Source organism: Physella acuta, unplaced genomic scaffold (genome assembly GCF_028476545.2).
Source record: "Physella acuta isolate Inbredline_101_S28 unplaced genomic scaffold, ASM2847654v3 ptg000154l, whole genome shotgun sequence".
Lineage (NCBI taxonomy): Eukaryota > Metazoa > Mollusca > Gastropoda > Physidae > Physella > Physella acuta.
The window spans coordinates 271,018-285,437 of record NW_026731673.1 but is presented as its reverse complement, the minus strand read 5'-3'; positions in this window follow the sequence as shown (position 1 = coordinate 285,437).

The window sequence follows — 14,420 nt, the reverse complement described above, 5'->3', positions numbered from 1 at the left end:
AGATGGCAGATATCTAAGACATGAGAGATGGCAGATATCTAAGACATGAACCTAGAGATGGCAGATATCTAAGTCATGAACCTTGAGATGGCAGATACCTAAGACATGAAAGATGGCAGATACCTAAGACATGAAAGATGGCAGATACCTAAGACATGAAAGATGGCAGATACCTAAGACATGAAAGATGGCAGATACCTAAGACATGAAAGATGGCAGATACCTAAGACATGAAAGATGGCAGATACCTAAGACATGAAAGATGGCAGATACCTAAGACATGAAAGATGGCAGATACCTAAGACATGAAAGATGGCAGATACCTAAGACATGAAAGATGGCAGATACCTAAGACATGAAAGATGGCAGATACCTAAGACATGAAAGATGGCAGATACCTAAGACATGAGAGATATCTAAGACATGAGCCTCAACACAGCAGATGTCTTTATTTGTTTATCTAAGCCTTCTGTACACGAGGCAAGCCAACTTGACTTCTGACCCCAGCCTGTTGATTGGCTTAGTGTATCTCTCTCGTGTATTATCTCAGTGAGACTTGAGGCAGTGAGGGGGGGGGGGGTTGGTTAACGAGTTACAAGTTGGGGGGGGGGGTTGGTTAACGAGTTACAAGTTGGGGGGGGGGGGGGGGGTTGGTTAACGAGTTACAAGTTGGGGGGGGGGGTGGTTGACGAGTTACAAGTTGGGGGGGGGGTCACGATTTATCATGGATGATGTAAAGTTCAACATTTCTCTGATAGTTATTTACATAATGTTTACAGTTGAATAAAGCGAACATTTGAAAAGTTCACAGGCCAGTAAAGGAAGGAATCCAAGGGGATAGATGTCAGCTGTCATCAGTGACATCTCTGTATTGCTGGCATTTAACAGTTTTACACTGACACGATTACACAAAGATACAGAAGGGAAATCATTGCTGGGGAGACAGATAGATGATAGTGTAGACATGAACCTTATACCTAGGCTCAGCTCGGTGCCTTATACCTAGGCTTGGCAGTGTGCCTTATACCTAAGCTCAGCTGTGTGCCTTATACCTAGGCTCAGCTCGGTGCCTTATACCTAGGCTTGGCTGTGTGTCTTATACCTAAGCTCAGCTGTGTGCCTTATACCTAGGCTTGGCTGTGTGCCTTATACCTAAGCTCAGCTGTGTGCCTTATACCTAGGTTCAGCTCGGTGCCTTATACCTAGGCTTGGCTGTGTGCCTTATACCTAGGCTTGGCTGTGTGCCTTACAGTGGCGTAGCGAGGTCGGGTGTCACCCGGTGCGGCACTTAATGGTGTCACCCCCCCCCCCCAGAGGCATAGAGACCCTTCCCAGGGACAAGCTTTCAAATTTTCGATTTGCACCCCCCCCCATCAAACTTTCGATTTGCACCCCCCCTCAAGTTTTCGATTTGCACCCCCCCCCCCTCAAACTTTCGATTTGCACCCCCCCTCGCTACGCCCCTGGTGCCTTATACCTAGGCTCAGCTGTTTGCCTTATACCTAGGCTCGGCTCTATACCTAGTGTATTGTACTGGTCAAATAAAATCACCAGACTTGATCTCATCTTGTTGATGTCGATATAATAAAAGGGATATACAATTTTTTTTTTATAGTTGTTATGTAAAAGCAAGTAGAATATCCAACCCAAATTAAGAGAAACAACTTGCTGACAGCCGATCGATAAAGTTTACACGATTTATTAGCACATTTAAATTTACACATGGCGTATTTTCTGGTTTATAAAAAATTGTCCACACTCCAGTTATATTTCTTTCAAAGTAAGTCGGACCAAAAGCGCCATAGATCTATTTCGGAAAATATGCGGGGGGGGGGGGGGGGGGGGGGGGCGCTGTTTACAACTTTCTGACCTTTAACTTTTCCACCAAAATACGCCAGTCAAGTCATGTTGGCATTTATTTCTCAACATCCAAACATTCTGTCGTGCAGATCAAATTCTGTTTTAAAAAACATTTTCTTCCCCTTCGGTAGGAACAAGCGGCTAACCCGATTAGCCGGCGGTACAGTTAGACGGGTGGACTCGATATATTTGTCATAGAAATATTACGACCCCCCCCCCCAGCCGATCTTACAAGATTTATAAATCAGATGACGTTTGTATTGTTAGGTCTGACAGGCGCCTACAAGACATTAAACAAAATAACTGCTTCAGTTGTTCCCAACAATGAGCTTCGTCTGCAAGTCTTTTTATCTTTAAAAAAAAACAACAAACTCGTCTCAAGATATTTTTAATATCTGGTGTCATAAAAATGTCTATTTCAGACATCTGAAGCAAAACAGAACAAAAAATAATTAAATACATCCTCAATGTTACATGGACTAACTTTGAAAGCTAAAGTTTTAAAATAAGTGTGAGAAGAAAAAAATACAATCCCACAAGCAACAATGATTGTGGTGAGTGTCTTGGTGTGCACGAGACACACACCGCGCCACGGGGAGCGTTCATTAAACCCCCTCTGCGCTCGTGCGTCACGGTGCGTTCGCCAACAAAGACATGCATTTGCATTCTATGAACGGTGTCGTATGCTTTAAAAAATTTAAATTGAAATTTTCAACGCGGCAAATGTTTGTGTGTGGCTGTGTGTGGTTGTGTGTCTGTGTGTAAAGGGGAAGATTAAGGTTAAATGTGTTGGGGGGGGGGGTGTGGGGGTGTGATTAAGATTCGAGAGAAGAAGGTGCTTAAAAAATAGCCACAGATTTTCACGGCGTCGTGTTTTGATTTCGTAATAGCTTTAGTCCGACATGATTCACACGGGGGATAAAAATAGGTTGGGGCTTTATATAGCGAGGTGCTTGTCTAGATGTAATGTAATGATAATTGATCGCGATTTCGGGGTGAATGTGGAGGGGGAGAGGTTGGAGGGGGTTGTGAGAGGTGGGAGGGTGATTATAAGGTAGATGTTATGCGGGTGGGAGGGTATAGGGGTGGGTGAAATGGGGGTAGGGGGGTATAGGGGAGGATTGTCATGAGGCAGGGGCGTAGCGAGGGAGGGGGGGCGGGGGGTGCGGACCGCACCGGGTGACACCACTTAGGGGGGTGACACCAAGGCAAAAAAAAAACTTGAGGTGGGGGTGCAAATCGAAAGTTTGAGGGAGGGGGGTGCAAATCGAAAGTTTGAGGGGGGGGTGCAAATCAAAAACTTGAAAGTTTGTCCCCGGGAAGGGTCGCAACGCCTCTGGAGGTGACACCATTAAGTGCCGCACCGGGTGACGCCCCACCTCGCTACGCCACTGTCATGAGGTGGATATTTGATACAATGTACACACAGCACATGTATAATGTACGTAAGAACTTTTATTTTCATTTCTCAGTGTCGTACACAAAAACATACACAACAAAATACACAACAACATACAACAGAACCAAAAATATGTATTAGCAATTTACTAAACACTAATGTTCACATCTTGAAGCGTTTGTACAAACATCTTTGTATTTTACTTTAATTTTTTTTTTTTTGGTTTAAGCCTACCCTAACGACTACACGTAGTTTTCAACATAGCCATACAACTACAGTTTTCAACATAGCCTTACAACTTGTTTTCAACATAGCCATACGACTACACGTAGTTTTCAACATGGCAATACGACTACAGTTTTCAACATAGCCATACGACTACATGTAGTTTTCAACATAGCCATACGACTACAGGGAGCTTCGTGACGATTGATCACGTGCCTCTACAGGCCACCTGTCACATTGCCCCTACAAACACCTCCCCCCCACCCACCCTCATCCCCCACCCACCCTCATCCCCCACCTCCCCTCACCCCATATCGTCAACACACTAGTGAGCACACATTAAAGATGTTTCATGCACGTTTTCCTGATTACTTTAATTAACGTTGAAACAAACCATATCCCACGTGACAGAATTTATGTGGGTCTAGAATATTTTTAAAGATTGGGGCAGGTTTGGGGCGGGGGGGGGGGGGGCGTTAGAGTTTCTTTGATTTTATTTTTTTGTACGCGTGTGTGTATGTAGATAATAGTTTGATATGCAATACATTTGTGTGTGTGTATATATGTATGTGCGTGTGTAGATAATAGTTAAATATGGAATACATTTGTGTGTGTATGTATGTGCGTGAGAGTGTGTAGACAACAGTTAGATATGGAATACATGTGTGTGTGTGCATGTATGTGTGTGATTGTGTGTGTGCGAGTGTGTAGACAATAGTTAGATATAAAATACATTTGGAATTTCTGGCCCAAAGAAATGGGACAAATGGGAAACAAGTTGTTCTTGGTGAATGTAATAAGAACTTTGTTTGTAATCAGAACTTAGCGTGTAATTAGAAATTCGTGTGTAATCGAGCATATAATTACGTTTTTGTGTTCGACGAATAATATGAACACACTAACACAATACATCAGCAGCATCAAGAGCCAAAAAAAAAACACCACTACACAATATTGTGTATTCATGACGTCAGTTTATCTGATATCGTTTCCAATTATTCAATCAAAACAACCCCTTCGAGCCTGACGGTCCATGGGGTAGGTGAAGTAGAGTTCACTTGTTTCTGTGACCTCGAAATATAAAGAGATAGTGTGGTCAGCACCAAGCCAGGCCGTCTTTACTAGGTCTAACTTGTGTCAGGTACCCATCAGAGCTGGGTGGACTCAGGACACGAACCCAGGATTCGAACTCAAGACTTTCGAGTTAACAGTCTATGCTCTACACCGGCAATGTTTTATGAACACAGAATTACTGGATCAGTTAGCCAAATAGCCACACATTTAACCACAAACCCACACACCCTTAACCCCTCAATCCTTACACCTTCTGGCAAGTCAGCTAAAATCTGGCAACATTGGTGCACTATTCCATCAGCTGATCATAATGGTGCACGACACAAGGAGAAGACGCTGATTGATGTCATACACACACACACAGACACAAACACTTACACTACACACACATACACGACACAAGGAGAAGACGATGATTGATGTCACACACACGCGCACAAACGCGCACACACTCACACACAACAAAGTTGATTTATATCAAACGTACACGCACTTACATTTTGATCAACAACAAGATGCGATATACGTCATGTATATGTATTTCTCTCTCTCTCTCTCTCTCTCTCTCTCTCGCACACACGCACAGCCACGCACACGCACACGCGCACGCACATATACACACATACTCTCTTTCTTGTTTGCTTTCGCGCTCTCTCTCTCTCTCTCTATCTCTCTCTCTCTATCTCTCTCTCTCTCTCTATCTCAGCCACGCATAAGTACACACGCATGCGTATACACTCTTCCACTTACACACACTCTCTCTCGCACACACACACGCACACACACAGTCTCTCTGTCACATAGGCCTACACACATGTATTCTCATCGACGACAACAAATACCAGTTTTAAGCTACGGATTATATTTGAAAAACCCTCTAAACCTAGGCTCCCAGACTTTCATCCTTTGCCTGATCCTAACTTTAACTCTAACCCTAAACCTAACTCAAATACTCGATACATCTTTAAAGTATCGATGCTGTTACCAAACGTTTTTGTTTGATGCAACCACAAATGATGGGTGCAAAAAGACTTTTTAAATATCCAAGTCATATAACAAAATATCCAAATCATTTTTCAAAATGACTATAAGTATCCACGTGAAGTTATAAAATGACTTCTTATGTGCCCAAGTCATGAAAAAAAGAATTTATAAATTTCCAAATTAAGTTATAAAATGACTTCTTATGTGCCCAAGTCGTGAAAAAAAGAATTTATAAATTTCCAAATTAAGTTATAAAATGACTTCTTATGTGCCCAAGTCATGAAAAAAATGACTTGACCAGAAGCCAGGGGTATTTGTGTACCACAATTAACCGGCCGCTTATCTAGTGCCAGAATACATCTGGTGCCGAAAGATAAAAGTAAAAAAAAACAACCGTCGTATTTTTATAGCAGGCTGCAAGAAAACAGAGAAACGGATTTAAAGGAAGGAGAAATGTCGGAAAGCGGGGAGGGGGAGTGAGGAGGGGGGGGGGGGATGAGGAGGGCTGTTAAAATGGTGTAATGCCCCAGGGAGGTAATTAGAGAAACCGGCAGGAGACCGGTGAAACGGCTCCAAGAGTTGCCGGTTAAATTTGGTTTTGAACTTAGGACCGGTTTATGAGTGAAATTGCCCCGCGCTTGTAAACTCATTAAAGTGAGGATCTAATGAAGGGTTTTCCCCAAACATCGGGAGAACATTGTAGCTTTGACTCACGCAGGAGCGGGAGTCTCTGGGGGGGGGGGGGGATTCCAGCCAGCCCAGGCCCCTGCAACACCCGACCCCTTCTTATCTTGATGGTCATGACCCCCTTCTTTTCTGACATCACCATAGCTCTGACCTAAACATCAGCACCCCCCCTCTTACTCAGATCTTTATGAGCACATGACATCAGCTACATGTAACCAACGACGTTTGTTACCCGTAAGACTACCGACCCGATTCTACCTCCCCACCCCACACCCCTACCCAGACCCCCGCCATTCATAAACTCATCACTATACTCTCCCACTAAATCTTCCCCTACCCCTACCTTAACCCCCAACCCCAACCCCAACCCCACCCAGGCTATTCAACTATTCCTACTCGACCTACGGAGCCGTAACTGGCTAAAGCCATTCTTCAGCCTGACCGTATTTTTGTCTGTTTGTCTGTCTGTAGGCATTTTTCTGTCTGTGTTCCTTGTTTATGTGTAGGTCTCTGTCTGTCTGTATGTTTTATTTACATGTCTGTATGTCTAATTGTCTGCTGTAGACAGACATTCGTCTTTCTGTACGTTTTGTTTTCTTTACTGTCAGAAACTGGATACACAATTGTCTTTAATTTAACGTGTAATTGGGTAGACTGTAGTCTTACAGCATATCTAACACCGGCGTAGGCAAAGACGAGGGCGTAGGCGACCGTAGACCGATGTACACAAACGTAGACCGATATAAACCTTTACTTGACTCGACGTATAGCCTGTCGACTAGTGAGCTGTGACTACTATGAGCTCTATTTTCTTACATTTTCAGTTTATGTGTAGCCCATACACCACCATCTTTGTTCTCATACACTCATAACGTTAACTTCCCCCCCCCCCTTCCCCTCCCCCCTTCATTTCCTGCTGTACTAGAACTTCATGTCCAAATGTATTAGCCAGATTTTTATAGCGACACGAGCCAAATAACTACCTCGATGTCGACACTGGAACAGGTGCAAGATAAAAATTAAAAAAAAATACGGTAATAAAATAAATTCATAGGCTTATGATTGAAGTCTCCAGGAACCAAATGATCTAACGATACATAAATAATTGCTGCGTGTGGATCAGATGTGAAAGGCAGAGTCCTCAACACCCCCCCCCCCCCTCCCCGTTAATGAGATTAGGCCATGTGTTAGCTATTTTAAAGGGGAATTTGATGTGTGTTGGAAGGAATTTTGATGTGTGTTAGTTGGGAATTTGATGTGTGTTGGTGGGGAATTTGGTGTGTATAGTGGGGAATTCGATGTGTATTAGAGGTGAATTTTATGTGTGCTTAAGTCTTTTTGTGTGTGTCTATTTGACTATCCGCCAGTATCGATCACTATCATCAGGTAAACTCAGTATTGGTCACTTTATCATGAGGTTAACTCAGTTTCGATCACTCTATAAGCATGTAAAATGAGCATCAAATAAGCAGATTAATAAGGTGCAGGTTAAAAAGGTGCAGACTGAACCCATTTACAATTCAGGTTGTTATGCCGTTGTCAGGTTGACAAAACAATAATGTTTACTCGCGTGGGTGGCGACTTAATCAACAAGAAAGAATAAATATGTTAATAGATCTAGTACTAATTGGTTTTTTATCATTAAAATATCAACATATTTTTTAAAATATATAAGTTCTAAAAAGTAAAAACTAAAACATGTATTAAAACATTATATGAACTAGCTTTTAAATGCACTAAAAAACAAACAAACAAATGCAATGCTCTTTAGCTATAATAATTAAACTAAAAGCATTGCCCTTTAATTATTTTTAGCACATTCTACGAATGTCACTTTGATCGTCTTATTAGTGCATTTAAAAGCTTGTCATTAGGAAGGTTTTTTATACTCGCTTTGTACTGGTATATTTTGTAATAAGTGTAGCGTTGAATTCTCTAGATAAAACAAATCTTGATCATTGTTTTGTTAGAGCAATTAAAACACAGGACTGAGTGACACTGGGCGTGCCGGATATGATGTGGAGCTAACATCTTAAACTACCAAGGGCTAACCTATCTGGTTACCCTTCAAAAGTTGTAAATCACACACACACACACACACACACGCGCGCCCACACGCACACACACACACACGCACGCACACACACACACACACATATATAAATGCAAGTATGTATGTCTGAAAATGACACGTGGGTGATCGCCGATGTGTTTTCTACCTCACCATTACGGAGTGTGATTAACGTACCTAAGTCGTTTATACAACACGCCCAAGGCGTCTGGGCGGTAGAATGGACAAACCCGCGCCCCAACAACTAAGCTGCAAAATAACGCCGGCGCTGTTTACAATTAAATTATTAATTTTTGTCAAAAAAGGTCACACATCTAAAAGTACACGATTGGTAACTTGTTGATGAAACCGTAATAAAAATGTTTAGTTACTCCGTAGGACTAGATAGCAGCGACACGCGAAGGGTACGCTAGTATTTTATAATCAATTGTTGTGCTGTATTGGTATCAAGAAACCAGATTGCTACACACATTGAAACCAGAAAAACATATGGGTACGCAAATAGATCCTATGAGCACAGCAATCAACTGTCAGCACAATCTTCAACAAAGCATTCAGCGACAACCTACAGCAACAAATATAAACGTCAAAATCACAACTTTAATTAACAACCACAACTACACACCAGAACTAAGAAACATCAACCAACAACTATCGACCATTAAACATCATCGTTCAACAATCAGCAATTAACCATCGACCATCAACATCCAACCATAACCACCAGCTATAACCATTGATCCGACACCATCGCTCGACCTACCCACACACCACCACACACCACAACTCATGACGTTTCTAAACACATAAAGAAATATTGGTGATAATCCCGTGAAATCTAAGCGGATTATCGTATGGATTGAAAGGCATTAAAATACCTTTACAGAGATGTCGAGAGATTACGATCTCAACACAGCTGGTCACGCCAGCAATGGACCGTGGCGACCTTTAACCTCACAGTATTTAAATGTGTTTTCCGGGTGAAATCAAAGGAAATGGTATCATGAACAGATCGAATCAAGCACTCACCTTTTCGTACTTGTGATCACCAGTGGGTCGAAATGGCGATGGAAGGGGTTGTATGGGGGGGGGGGGGTCTGCTTTAAACGGAGATTGTTAGTTATTGTCAAATTATTTGTGTGTGTGTGTGTGTGGGGGGGGGGGGGTTGTAGTGACCGAAATCTAAATATATGAGGATGAGATCACAATGGTTTAGACTAGCGAGTAGACTGGTAGACTTGGGGAAGACTTGGGTAGGCGGAGCAAACTAGATCAGGAACAGATTTTAACTCAGGTTTAGACCGACCGAGGTCTAGACGTAAGGTAGCTTAGATTGAAAAGATTGATGATAGACCGATAAGAGTAGAGTAGAAATATAAAATGGACTGGCCCAAGTAAAGACGATAGACTGGGGTAGACTAAAGTTGTGACGACAATTAGTGACTAAAGAGAGTTGAGCAAGGACCGAAGCAAGAAGCGGTAAACTATTTTTCGGGAGCCCTTTTAGCGGGAGTCCTTCTGTCGTGAGTCTACATGACGCCAGAGAGCAAAAAAGAGCAAACATAGAACCAAAATAGAACGAGAACAGAGGGTCCGCGTGGTCTGGTCGGTAAAGCTATGGTTGCTATACCGAGAAATACCGAGTTCAAACCCCCGGACAGATGAACACCCCCCCCCCCCCCCCCGGGCAGATGAGGCTCTATAGCTGGGGACAGCAACCAGCAACCTATCTTGGAGAGAACCAATCACAACATTCATGGATGGACAAAGGCTAAGGCAGCAAATCCAAAAAGAAAAGCAGGCTGAAAGCGGAGTTAATGCGGCGAATAAAAGCTTGGCACGTAATTGTGTTGAGGAAATCCTGTTCTACATTACAATTAAAGAACGAATAAGAAGACCGAGAAAAGAGCAGAGAAAGATCTTGGAATGTTCTAGAATGTACAGACCGAGAAATATTCTAGACTGTACAGACCGAGGAAAGATCTAGGAATGTTCTAGAATGTACAGACCGAGGAAAGTTCTAGGAACGTTCTAGACTTCTCAGACGTAATCTCGCAACTGTGTAGCCGCTGAACGACGTGTTGATTCTGTCTGTCACGTCTTGACAGAGCAGCGTCTGGTTATGTTGTACGTCATACGTGCTGACCCCCAGGTCACTGGGTACATGCCATCAGATCATCTCAGTTGTAGATCCGGTGGGGAGGTGGGAGGTGGGAGGGGGGGAGGCTTGGAGGGAAACAGTCGAGGGTTAGGTTAAAAGTCGGTGGCGGGATTCAGATAGCATTTAGTGGTAGCTGTTAGTGGTAGTAGTTAGTGTTGTAGTTAGTGGTAGCAGTTAGTATAGGAGTTAGTGATAGTAGTATCAGTTAGTGGTAGCAGTTAGTGGTAGCAGTTAGTGTAGGAGTTAGTGGCAGTAGTTAGTGTTGTAGTTAGTGGTAGCAGTTAGTGTTGGAGTTAGTTGTAGCAGTTAGTATAGGAGTTAGTGGTATAAGTTAGTGGTAGCAGTTAGTGTCGTCAGTTTCAGCAGTTAGCGGTAGAAATGAGAGATCATTTATTGGTATCAGTCAGATGTGGCTGTTGATGTGCTATAAGTTAACAGTAGCGGCTAGTTGTAGCAGTTAATGGTAGCAGTTGGTAGTAGCAATGAGAGGTCAGTCAGTTGTAGCACCCAGTAGCAGCCAGAGGTAGCCGTTGGTGGTAGCACGATTTAGTATAGGTAGAAAGAGGTGTAAAAAAAACAGGAGTATACATTTGGGTTGGAAGGGGGGGGGGGGGCTGTGTGGCCTTCTGTGATTGGTTGGTTCAAAGAAACGTATCAAGTTCTTCCCGTCTGCTCTCAGACGCCCCAAGTTCGATAGAAGAGGGAAACATTTTGAGATTAAAAAAAAAAAAAAAATTTACTTCAAACCAAAAAACCCATCAATAAATTTCTCAGAAAGTGGAATTTCATAGGCCTGCCAATCGTCTGCTAATCGTGAAAATATTTTCCTCTACAGACGTACGGGATGTGGCCAACTTGTGTAAATACGAGATCTAGTTCAAAGTACTCACGATTTGATGACGTCATTGCAGCAGATATTTACTGGTTTGTTTACAGAAGCAACTGGGATATGGCAGTCGGCGTATTAGCCGTAACTTGTCACTTGGCACAAATGTTGATCACTTGCCATCTTTTAATTGTCACTGGCCACTTGTCACTGCCACTGTCAAGGGCCATTTGTCACTGGCCACTGCCAAGGGCCATTTATCACTGCCACTGCCAAGGGCCATTTGTCACTGGCCACTGCCAAGGGCCATTTATCACTGCCACTGCCAAGGGCCATTTGTCACTGGCCACTGCCAAGGGCCATTTTTCACTGGCCACTGCCAAGGGCCATTTGTCACTGGCCACTGCCAAGGGCCATTTGTCACTGGCCACTGCCAAGGGCCATTTGTCACTGGCCACTGCCAAGGGCCATTTGTCACTGCCTGAAAGAAACTCTGGAACAGCCGTTAGCCCCAGGGGCAAGGAAAACAGATTGGGGCAAAAAGTTTGATTTTAGTGTGTGCGTTCGTGTGTGTGTGTGTGTAAAAGGGGGGGGGGGGTGTGAGTATTTTTGTTTAGGTTTTAGTGATCAGTGCAGGGTCGGAGGGTTAAAGCTGGTCTTCAGAAGTGAGTACCGCTACAAGTCCGTCCGACGCCGCCTTGCCAGATAAAATTGTGGTTATTTCTTTAACTCAGCCGTAAACAAACTTGCCGGATAAATTTTGGATATTTCTTTAACACATCCATAAACAAAACTTGCAATATGAAAGTGTGGTTATTTCTTTAACACATCCATAAACAAACTTGCAATATAAAAGTGTGGTTATTTCTTTAACTCAGCAATAAACAAACTTGCCAGATAAAATTGTGGTTATTTCTTTAACTCAGCCGTAAACAAACTTGCCGGATAAATTTTGGATATTTCTTTAACACATCCATAAACAAACTTGCAATATGAAAGTGTGGTTATTTCTTTAACACATCCATAAACAAACTTGCAATATAAAAGTGTGGTTATTTCTTTAACTCAGCAATAAACAAACTTGCCAGATAAAATTGTGGTTATTTCTTTAACTCAGCCGTAAACAAACTTGCCAGATAAATTTTGAATATTTCTTTAACACATCCATAAACAAACTTGCAATATAAAAGTGTGGTTATTTCTTTAACACATCCATAAACAAACTTGCAATATAAAAGTGTGGTTATTTCTTTAACTCAGCAATAAACAAACTTGCCAGATAAAATTGTGGTTATTTCTTTAACTCAGCCGTAAACAAACTTGCCAGATAAATTTTGGATATTTCTTTAACACATCCATAAACAAACTTGCAATATAAAAGTGTGGTTATTTCTTTAACACATCCATAAACAAACTTGCAATATAAAAGTGTGGTTATTTCTTTAACTCAGCAATAAACAAACTTGCCATATAAAATTGTGGTTATTTCTTTAACGCAGCTATAAACAAACTTGCCATATAAAATTGTGGTTATTTCTTTAACTCAACCATAAACAAACTTGCCATATAAAATTGTGGTTATTTCTTTAACACATCCATAAACAAACTTGCAATATAAAAGTGTGGTTATTTCTTTAACTCAGCAATAAACAAACTTGCCGTTTAAAATAGTGGTTATTTTTTTAACTCAGCAATAAACAAACTTGCCGTTTAAAATTGTGGTTATTTTTTTAACGCAGCAATAAACAAACTTGCCGTTTAAAATTGTGGTTATTTTTTTAACGCAGCTATAAACAAACTTGCCGTTTAAAATTGTGGTTATTTCTTTAACTCAACCATAAACAAACTTGCCAGATAAATTGTGGTTATTTCTTTAACTCAGCCGTAAACAAACTTGCCAGATAAAATTGTGGTTATTTCTTTAACTCAGCCGTAAACAAACTTGCCAGATAAATTGTGGTTATTTCTTTAACGCAGCTATAAACAAACTTGCCAGATAAAACTGTGGTTATTTCTTTAACTCAGCCGTAAACAAACTTGCCAGATAAATTGTGGTTATTTCTTTAACGCAGCTATAAACAAACTTGCCAGATAAAATTGTGGTTATTTCTTTAACGCAGCTATAAACAAACTTGCCAGACTGACGTAAGGGTACAACAGTAGACCTACCCCCCACCCCCCCCCCCCCCCCCCCCCCGACCACTAGTGCGGTGACCTAGTTATGAGAGATGGTAGTGATAAGGTCAGCAAGATCTGACGTCAGCTGAGAATCTCAAGACAAGTGGAATATTTAAAGTCATAAGTCAGGTGAAGTATCACAAGACTTAAGTGGAATATTTAGTCATAAGTCATGTGAAGTATCACAAGACAGATCAAGTGGAATATTTAAAGTCATAAGTCAGGTGAAGTATCACAAGACTTAAGTGGAATATTTAGTCATAAGTCATGTGAAGTATCACAAGACAGATCAAGTGGAATATTTAAAGTCATAAGTCAGGTGAAGTATCACAAAGACTTAAGTGGAAATATTTAGTCATAAGTCATGTGAAGTATCACAAGACAGATCAAGTGGAATATTTAAAGTCATAAGTCAGGTGAAGTATCACAAGACTTAGATCAAGTGGAATATTTAAAGTCATAAGGCTGGTGAAGTATCACAAGACAGATCAAGTGGAATACTTAAAGTCATAAGTCATGTGAAGTATCACAAGACTTAGATCAAGTGGAATATTTAAAGTCATAAGTCAGATGACGAGAACCACGTGTATTGAATCCATTGCAGCGGTTTGCAGGTACAACCATGAAAATCAAAAAACCAGTTCTAATGTAATGGAGATGTTTTCACGCGAAGGGCATTAAGCACGGTAAACAGCACACGACTTTGATTTGTTTGAACCGACTTAAAGCAATCTTAAAAAGACAGAAGTTCCTTAGACAAGCTGAATTCTTTAACGGCTAGAGAAGAATGTGTAAAAATAAAAATAAACGAGAACTTCAAAATATTTATGAAAGATGTTAACAAAATACTGGTTTAATTAGTTTCGACACAGTGCAATGAAGATTTGTTAAAAATGTTTTTTATGGAATTTTTATTTCTGTTAGTTCTTTCCCATGTATAATTCAAATGAAACTA